Source organism: Ammospiza caudacuta, chromosome 1 (assembly GCF_027887145.1).
Source record: "Ammospiza caudacuta isolate bAmmCau1 chromosome 1, bAmmCau1.pri, whole genome shotgun sequence".
NCBI lineage: Eukaryota > Metazoa > Chordata > Aves > Passeriformes > Passerellidae > Ammospiza > Ammospiza caudacuta.
Genome location: NC_080593.1, coordinates 84347142 through 84355033, shown reverse-complemented (window position 1 = coordinate 84355033; position 7892 = coordinate 84347142). Strand labels below are relative to the sequence as shown.

Below are 7892 nucleotides of genomic sequence, written 5' to 3'. Positions count from 1 at the left end.
ACAAAGACCATGTGGTTCAGGGAACCATCCTCTTGCTCTCAGCTGTATGGAGCCAGCCTTGCTCAGCTCCACTTACCCAAACCAGGTTGGCAGTGTAGGGGGATAGAATATAAGAAAAATAAAGATAGTGTAGAAAGTAATCTTACCCCTAAGGGGTTGCAGCTGGGCCAATTATCAAAGATTAGGAACAGGCCTGACTTTAACAGGCCACAGCTGTAACCAATGAGAAGAAGAGTGCTATAAAAGAGTGGGGTGGCGGGTTGAGGGGGAACTGGGGTCAGTTGGCTGCTCTGTGAAGAAGATGGTGCTAGTGTTTGGAGGTGCTGCCCCTGCAAAACACCAAGAAAGTATGAAACTTCTGTAATAAGGAGACAACAGTATTGAACCCCTGTGATAAGATGACAACAGGGCAGGGAGGGGAAATGAATGGAAATTTGAAGCACACATGAAGGACAATGTCATGGATGAAGGCCAAGTCATTTAAGCAGTTCCAGCTACTGGGAGGCTGCTATAAGGACTCCCCAGAGCCTTCTCCTCTCCAGGATGAGCAGCCCCAGCTCTATCAGCCTTCCCACATGCTGATGGTGTTCGATCATCTCCATGACCTCATGCTGGACTTTGTCCAATAAGTTTGCATCTCTTTTTGTCCTCAGGAGCCTGGAGATGAACACAGCAGTCCAGAAATGTCTCACCAGTGCCAAGCAGAAGAGAAGGATCATCTCTCTTGACTGCTTCTCCTAAAGCAGTCCAAGATGCTTTTGGACTTGGCAGGCTCCAGCCCATTGCTTTTCTCCCAGTTCCCCCAGATTTGAGCTCTCCTGAAGTGCATGTGTTTATCAAGCTTTCACATTGTTTAATGCTGTGAAAGCAGAAATTTATCTGTTTACAGCAATGCTCTTTCTGCAGCTTACTTTAGTCATTGAAAACTCCTTACAAGTTTCAGTTTCCACAAGGAGGAGTATTTTTCATAAAAGGGCTGTAAGCAACATATAATATGAACATTTTCACAGTAACACATCCCACCTCCCAAGACAGCATTTTAGCTGGCAGCTATGTTTACTTTACAATTTTAGCTCCTAAAGATGGCAGTTGTAAATCTGTATATTATTAATTGTTGTGGCATATAAAGCAGTCAACATACCAATTTGGCAAAAGCAGTCTCATAATGCAGAATATGCATATGCCATGTGGACTATTAATAAGGAAGTCCCCTGCTGGTGAACAGGATTTTTCTTAGTATCATTATTATTGTGATAGTAAAATTACCTTGATCAATACTCTATTTTACTGGTACATTTCTCTTGAGTGCTCCTAATGGCACAAGCAGGTGTGTGCAGGTCAACCACTGATTTTTTTATATAATACTTCTTACAATGAAGAGTAGAATCATGGCAAAGTTTGGAGATAAATTACTATCCTCATTAAAGAGGAAAAAAAACTGAAATGAATGCAAGAATAGGTTGGTTTACATAGAGAAATTGACGTGCAAAAGTTTCAGTGCACATTCTGTTCTTGAGTTACAGAAACAAACTGAAGCACAAGAGGCAAAAACAAAGTAAAGTAAAAACAGGAGAGTTAAAAAGTGCCACAAACAAGCACCATTTATTATTTCCCTCTTTTCCTGCTCTGCCCAAGCGCTGCAGTCCATTTAGAGCTTCACCCAAACAGTGAATGCTTAAAAGTAGACTCAAATGGCTTTGTCCTTTTGGGTACATCTGCCCTATTGCCAGGAAATACTGACATATGCCTGTTAGCTGTAAGCAGGACAAACTTGCCAGCCACACAACAGAGTCAGATAACTGGATAAATTGGCACCAGAGAAGTCCTGAAGCTTCTGCAGGGACTGGATTCAGGGACCTGCTGCAGGTACCAGATTCAGCATGTTTATATTTGTGTTTGTTCTGAGTGCAGAGAAGAGCTGGGAGAAGGAGAGGCAGGTTTATATTGGGTTATAATATAAGATGATTTGGACATATTAAGCACAGTTCTGACTCAATACATCCTCATACAGAAAAAAAGGTCATAATTTTTAGTCTTTTTCTGGGAATCCTACACTGCACTCTGTTCAGAGAGACAAACATTTTCAGGATTAACAAACCTCTGTGTTGTGCCTCCTCATGGGGCTCAGCTCTGTTTGTGAGGTTTTTTTCTATACTCTATCTACTGCTCTTTTAAAGCTTTCATGATCATTATTTTATTTCTCCAGGTTGTTGTAAGTGGTCTCTTAAGCCCTTTTTTTCAGGCTAAGGGATAGTGTGGATTCAATTTGACATTTGCTACTGTTGGTAAAGCCTTCAAGTTTCATTTTCACTTGATCACTAAATGGGAGCTTGATCTGACTGACAGATCAGTCCATGAAAATGGCTGTAGTAGATTGCAGTCCTTTCTGCTGTCAAGCTTAGTGAGAACCTTTCACAAAGAAAAAAACCTTTGCAGCTGCTGAGATTTTAAAAATTGTACCTTTTATTTTTTTTAAATATGTTGTGCTCCTGTATAAATGCACTAGGATCCTTCTGTGAAAATAAACCAAGAAAAAAAAATCCTGGAAAGCTTTTGAAGGTCTTAGGCAAAGTATTATAGGTATGCTATAAATCCCCAAAATCACACGGGTTATAATGAAGATGTTGGCTCATCCCTAAAAATACAGACAGAGTATGATACTGTGTCCTTTTCTGATTTTGATCTAGTACACTGAGGCACTTCATTTTGTGCAGATTGATCAAAATCAATGTCTAGCTCACAGATTCTTCATTTCATTCTGTTGTTCCAGAATACCTGTCCTCACTGAATCACCGTGCAAGACAATATGTGAAAAAAGAAATAAAAGGACTGTGATCTAGATATTGCTTCAAGTAGCAATAATCTGTTATTCCCTTTATCTGAAGAAACTCACTGTGTGTTGGGTGATTACCTCTTTCCCTCTGCTTTAGTCGGCCGCTTAATTGAGGTCCTGTTTTACAATACTGAATAATGCATATCGATTCATAGCGCTCAGAAAAACTGCAAGAGTAAGATTGGCATCTGGTGGACTTGACAGATGCACGAGGCGCTCACAATGCTTTTCTGTCAGGCAATTCAGTCCCCAGAAAAGGAGACTGCATGACTAATGAGTTTTGCACCTCCTCTTCATGTGCTCATCTGCTTTCCCATTGATGTAATTTATGAGGCACTTCTGTGAGTCACGGTTAGCACACTGAAGTGGCAGCGCTCGGTGGCAGCCATTATAATAACCATAAAGCAAATAAAACAGGATTCAGGAAAGTGGGAAATGAAGTCTTGGCAGCAGGGAACACCTGTTTTCTGTTTATGCCGTCGCTAAATATTTGCAATTCATTAAATAGTCACGATCAGAGTTTAATAACGTATTTACATTCACAACTGCTTTTACAAACCAGAATTCTTGCATAATTGCTGGACTTCTGAAGAGCAGGTTTTCTTCATCTCTGCTAATTGAAAACTTTCATACCAGTTTGCTCTGATAAAGTGAGTAGTTTATGTGACATCACTTTAATAAAACTTTTGACACTCACATGACCATCTGCTAAAGAGAACAGAGCAGATATTCCTAAACTGTCACAGGGAGACACTTCTGCAACCCCTACAGACACATCTAACAAGCAGCAGATGGGGCTCAAAATAAACTTAATGTGTTTGAAATGCAGTTGTGTCACAAAGACACACTTGGAGCCGAGGACAGAAAGTCTTTGGTAACCATCAGAAAACTACTGTCTACAAGGGTCAATAGGGAGCCATTTAGTTGGTTCTTTGGAAGTGTATCAGTACAGGTACAGTACATGACAGTTTTTTCTGTGTAGCCCACTGGTCTTTGAGATGAACAGAAACACCGTGTTCCATAAGAATAAAATAAAGCAGGGAAGACTGCGTTCAGTCAGGAACACAGATTTAAGGTAGATCAAGACAGACAGTGATGTTATTGTACACAGGATTTATTCTGACAGAATATAAAAGTAGGGTTGTCCAGGGTCTTTTAGGTACAAGCCAATAGCACAAGTCATGAATTTCTATTAGCATCCCAAAAGCTGTATTGCTAGAAGTCCAGAAAGCTGAGCAATGCTTGTATGCATGTTATGAAAAAGGGCATAATAAAGTAAATGTGTTCAGCAAGTCATTATTTTTACAAAAGCAGACTTTTGCTGACCATGACAAACATCTAGCAATCTGAAGCTGAGCTAATCATTAGGGAGAGCAGAGACAGGAAGTTCAATAAGAAGTGCAAAACACTGAATCAGCATTGAAACTGACTGCATGAACAGCAGTCCTGCTGAGGAGAACCTGGCGACAACAGAAAACAGCAGGCTGAGCTCAAGCTGACAGTGTGGCCCTACTGTAAATAGGGCAGGTTATGGACTGCCCCATGTGAGGATCATGGCAAGCTGACTGAGGAAGTTCTCAGCTTCCTTCTCTCAGTATTACTGATGAATCCCCATGTATGTGCAGATAGGGGTCCTTAAGTTTAAGAGGGCCGTGGAGAAACTGGAGAGGGTCCAGCAGATAAAGGCTAGGATGGCACACAGAACCTATGTGAGGAGCTGGACTTTGGGCTTGTGAAGAGGAGATCAGAGGAGTTTGGCTTTCAGAGGGGTGATCACCCTAAGTCCCTGCAAATGGCAGCTAAAAGCTGATGGTGCCACTCATCTCTGCAGAAGCTCAAGATGGACTTGAGTTGCAGTTTGGGAGGCTTAAGGTGGACATTAGGAAAAGAACATTCAACAGGAAGGTAATGCAGCACTGAAACAGGTTATTCATGGGGCAGCCAGAATCTATGATTCTGGAGGTTTTCCAGACATCTTAAAGTCTGACTTACTAAATCTGCTGTAGCAAGAGCCCTGTTTCAACCAGAAGGTTGGAGTACAGACCCCAAGAATTTCCTGCCAAACAACATTTTTTACAGTTTTAGGATGGTCTCAGGGTTTAAAACCAGCTGGCAACAAAGTACCACACATCCACTTGCTCACTTCCCCAGCAAGATCAGAGAAATAATTGGAAGGGCAGAAGTGAGAAAACTCATGGGGTAGAGACTGTTTTAAAGGTAAAGCAAAAGCTATACACACACAAGTCAAGCAAAACAAGGAATTAATTCATCCCCTCCTGTGGTCAGCCAGGTGTTCAGCCATCCCCAGAAAAGCAGGGGATGCTTATACACTGATTTGGGAAGACAAATGCCATCATTCCACATATCTCTCTATTAGTTCTGCTTTCCCTAGCTGTATGTACTGAGCATGATGCCATATGGTCTGCAACATCCCTTTCATCAGCTGTGGCCAGCTATCCTGGCTGTGTCTCCTTCCACCTTCCCATGCACCCCCACCCCTCTCCCCATCGTGCCAGTATAAGAAGCAGAAAAAGCTCTGTGTGAGCCCTGCTCAGCAATAACACAAACATCATATTATCAACCCTGTGCTCACCACAAATCCAAAACACAGCCCCATACCAGCCACTGTGAAGAAAATCAACTCAACCCCAGCCCAAACCAGCACAGATTGTTTTCTTATCCAATCTGCCCTACGTCATCTAGTTGTAAGTGGTCTGAAAGCAGGTGGGAAGACTGAAGCCATATCAGCAACACACAAGTTAAAAAGCTTCCTTAAAACTGCAGTAAAGGATTCATAGAGATTGCTTGCAAAGGCATCCAGAGAGAGAGAGTGGAAAACAAATTAAAACTCTGAGAAAAGGCAATCTGAGACAAACAGAACTCAAGCTAAACAGAAGTGTTGAAAGGTAAGAGTACTCTAAGCCCATTTTTTTAAGGTTAAAAAATGAGGTAGTATACTGCAGCATCGAAATAAAAAGTTACATTTCTAATACTATTTGCACAGAGGCGTCACTCCTTTATGAGAACAAACATTGGCACTTAAAAAAACCACAAAGATCCTGCTGAAAAGAAGTAGCTTTCTTCCCTTTCTGCACAAACCTATGAAGCCCCAAATCTTTCCCTGCCTGGGAAAGTCTGGAAAAGAAAGATGAGATAAAAGACTTGATTAATTGGAGAGACCCACTTCAACAGACAGAAGCTTAGTGGGGCAGAGCACCCTGATACCCTTACAGGCTGTGGTGAAGCACTTTCTACTTGCTGAAGTAATGAATTAAAAGTAGAGGAATGGCATAGAATTTAGCAATTTTCTAAAGAAGAGTCTAAAGGTGTTTAAAAAGTCAATGTGCCATTGACTCAAAAGCAGTTCTATTTGAAAGCTGTTTCAGTAGATTATACCTAGGTCATGGGTGCAGAAACTAACATTTCCTGAAGCTTAGTGCTAAAAGTGCAGGGCCGTGATGATAAGGACATGAAGAGGATCAGAGGGCTGGAGCACTCTCCTACAGGCTGAGAGCGCAGGGGCTGTTCAGCCTGGAGAAGAGAATGCTCCAGAGAGACCTTAGAGCAGATTTTCAGTACTTAAAGGGGGCCTATAAGAAAGATGGGAACAGACTTTTACAAGAACATGTAGCAGTAGGATGAGAGTCAGTGGCTTTAAACTAGTAGAGGGGAGATTTAGACTAGCTGTAAGGGTGACATTTTGACAGTGAGGATAGTGAGGCAATGGAACAGATTGTCCAGAGAGATGGTAGATGCCCCATCCCTGGAAACAGCCAAGGCCAGGCTTGATGGAGCTTTGAGAAACCTGTTATAGTGGAAGGTATCCCTGGTCATTGCAGGAATGCTGAACTAGATGAGCTCAAAAGATCCCTTCCAACCTAAATCATTCCGTGATGCTGCTCTATGATTAAAATAGCTTTATTTCCAATGTGAGCCACACACTTTTCACAGTAGCACTGCTATTTACTGACATAAGTCAACCAAGACCCTGTGTCTCAGTGCTGAAACAAATCTATCTACAATTACGCAAGGCAAGTCTGCACACTGCAGTCTCTGTGGTTCAGAGGTTGAGTTTACTGCATTTGAATCATTTTCTGTCAACTTAAACAGCTGATTTATGGATCAAATTTAAACTTTTACCTGAATTTGGTTATTGTGCTTATTAATGCATTACCGGTTTAGTGAAATCGTAGTAACTTAGCTTAGTGTGTTCTCAGTTAAGTAAATATTGATGTGTCCAATAGAAGCAAGTTGTACAAAATGAACATTGAGACCTTAAGTAACCTTAGACAAGAAATTTACAACTCAGCTGTCTCTCTGCAGGTTCATTTCCTCTCAGTAGCAATTCAAAAAAGAATTAATCCACTGCAGAATTAGCTTTCTCCAGAAATGCAAATCTTCTTCAGCAGAGCAGCATTTTTTAAGCACTTTTATTGCTCAAGCAATTGGGGGTGACGTCTTCTTGGAAGAGCTTATAGAATTTGTAGAGCGTGAAAGTTACAGCAATGTGCAACCACAGCACAGAGATGAAGATAGATGCAAGAAGACAGGAACCTGAGCTGTATGGAAAGAAGCCAATTTTATACTTCATTATGATTTTAGATATAACTGTTTCAGCCAATGCCTCTGTTCCACATCTGTTATTAAAAATTTGTTCATAATCTTTGTATTTACATTTTTTCATGCTTCTGAATCATTACATTCTCTTGAAACACAAGGTTAAAGATACAGGGTCTCATAGTCTGATTACTCACCCTGTTGCAAACAATCTTTTGGCATAATATTTTGAAACCTTAATTTAAAAAAAAAAAATGTTTTCTTGCCTTCCAATGTTGAAGAAGAAAAATCATAAAGACAAGGACATTTCTGAAGAAGCAGCAGAACAGCTTCTTCCACACATACACCAGAAAACAACCTAGACATATATAAATTTGATCTATTCACCTCCTTCAATACTGAAAAGCATTTGCAGTTAGAAATTGAATTATTTTGGGGGTGGACAGGGGGAGGGGGCAACAGGGAAAGAGGAGATGGAAGAAAAATTGCTACAGCAGCAAGA

General features: G+C 41.0%; 1 long non-coding RNA gene across 1 annotated transcript; it reads left to right on the top strand.

Annotated features, from left to right (window-relative positions):
- Positions 1-280: 280 nt before the first annotated feature.
- LOC131567353 (uncharacterized) lies at positions 281-1096 on the top strand. The gene is made up of 2 exons (XR_009275639.1): positions 281-347; positions 654-1096. It is a non-coding gene; the product is annotated as an uncharacterized LOC131567353 (long non-coding RNA).
- Positions 1097-7892: the final 6796 nt, after the last annotated feature.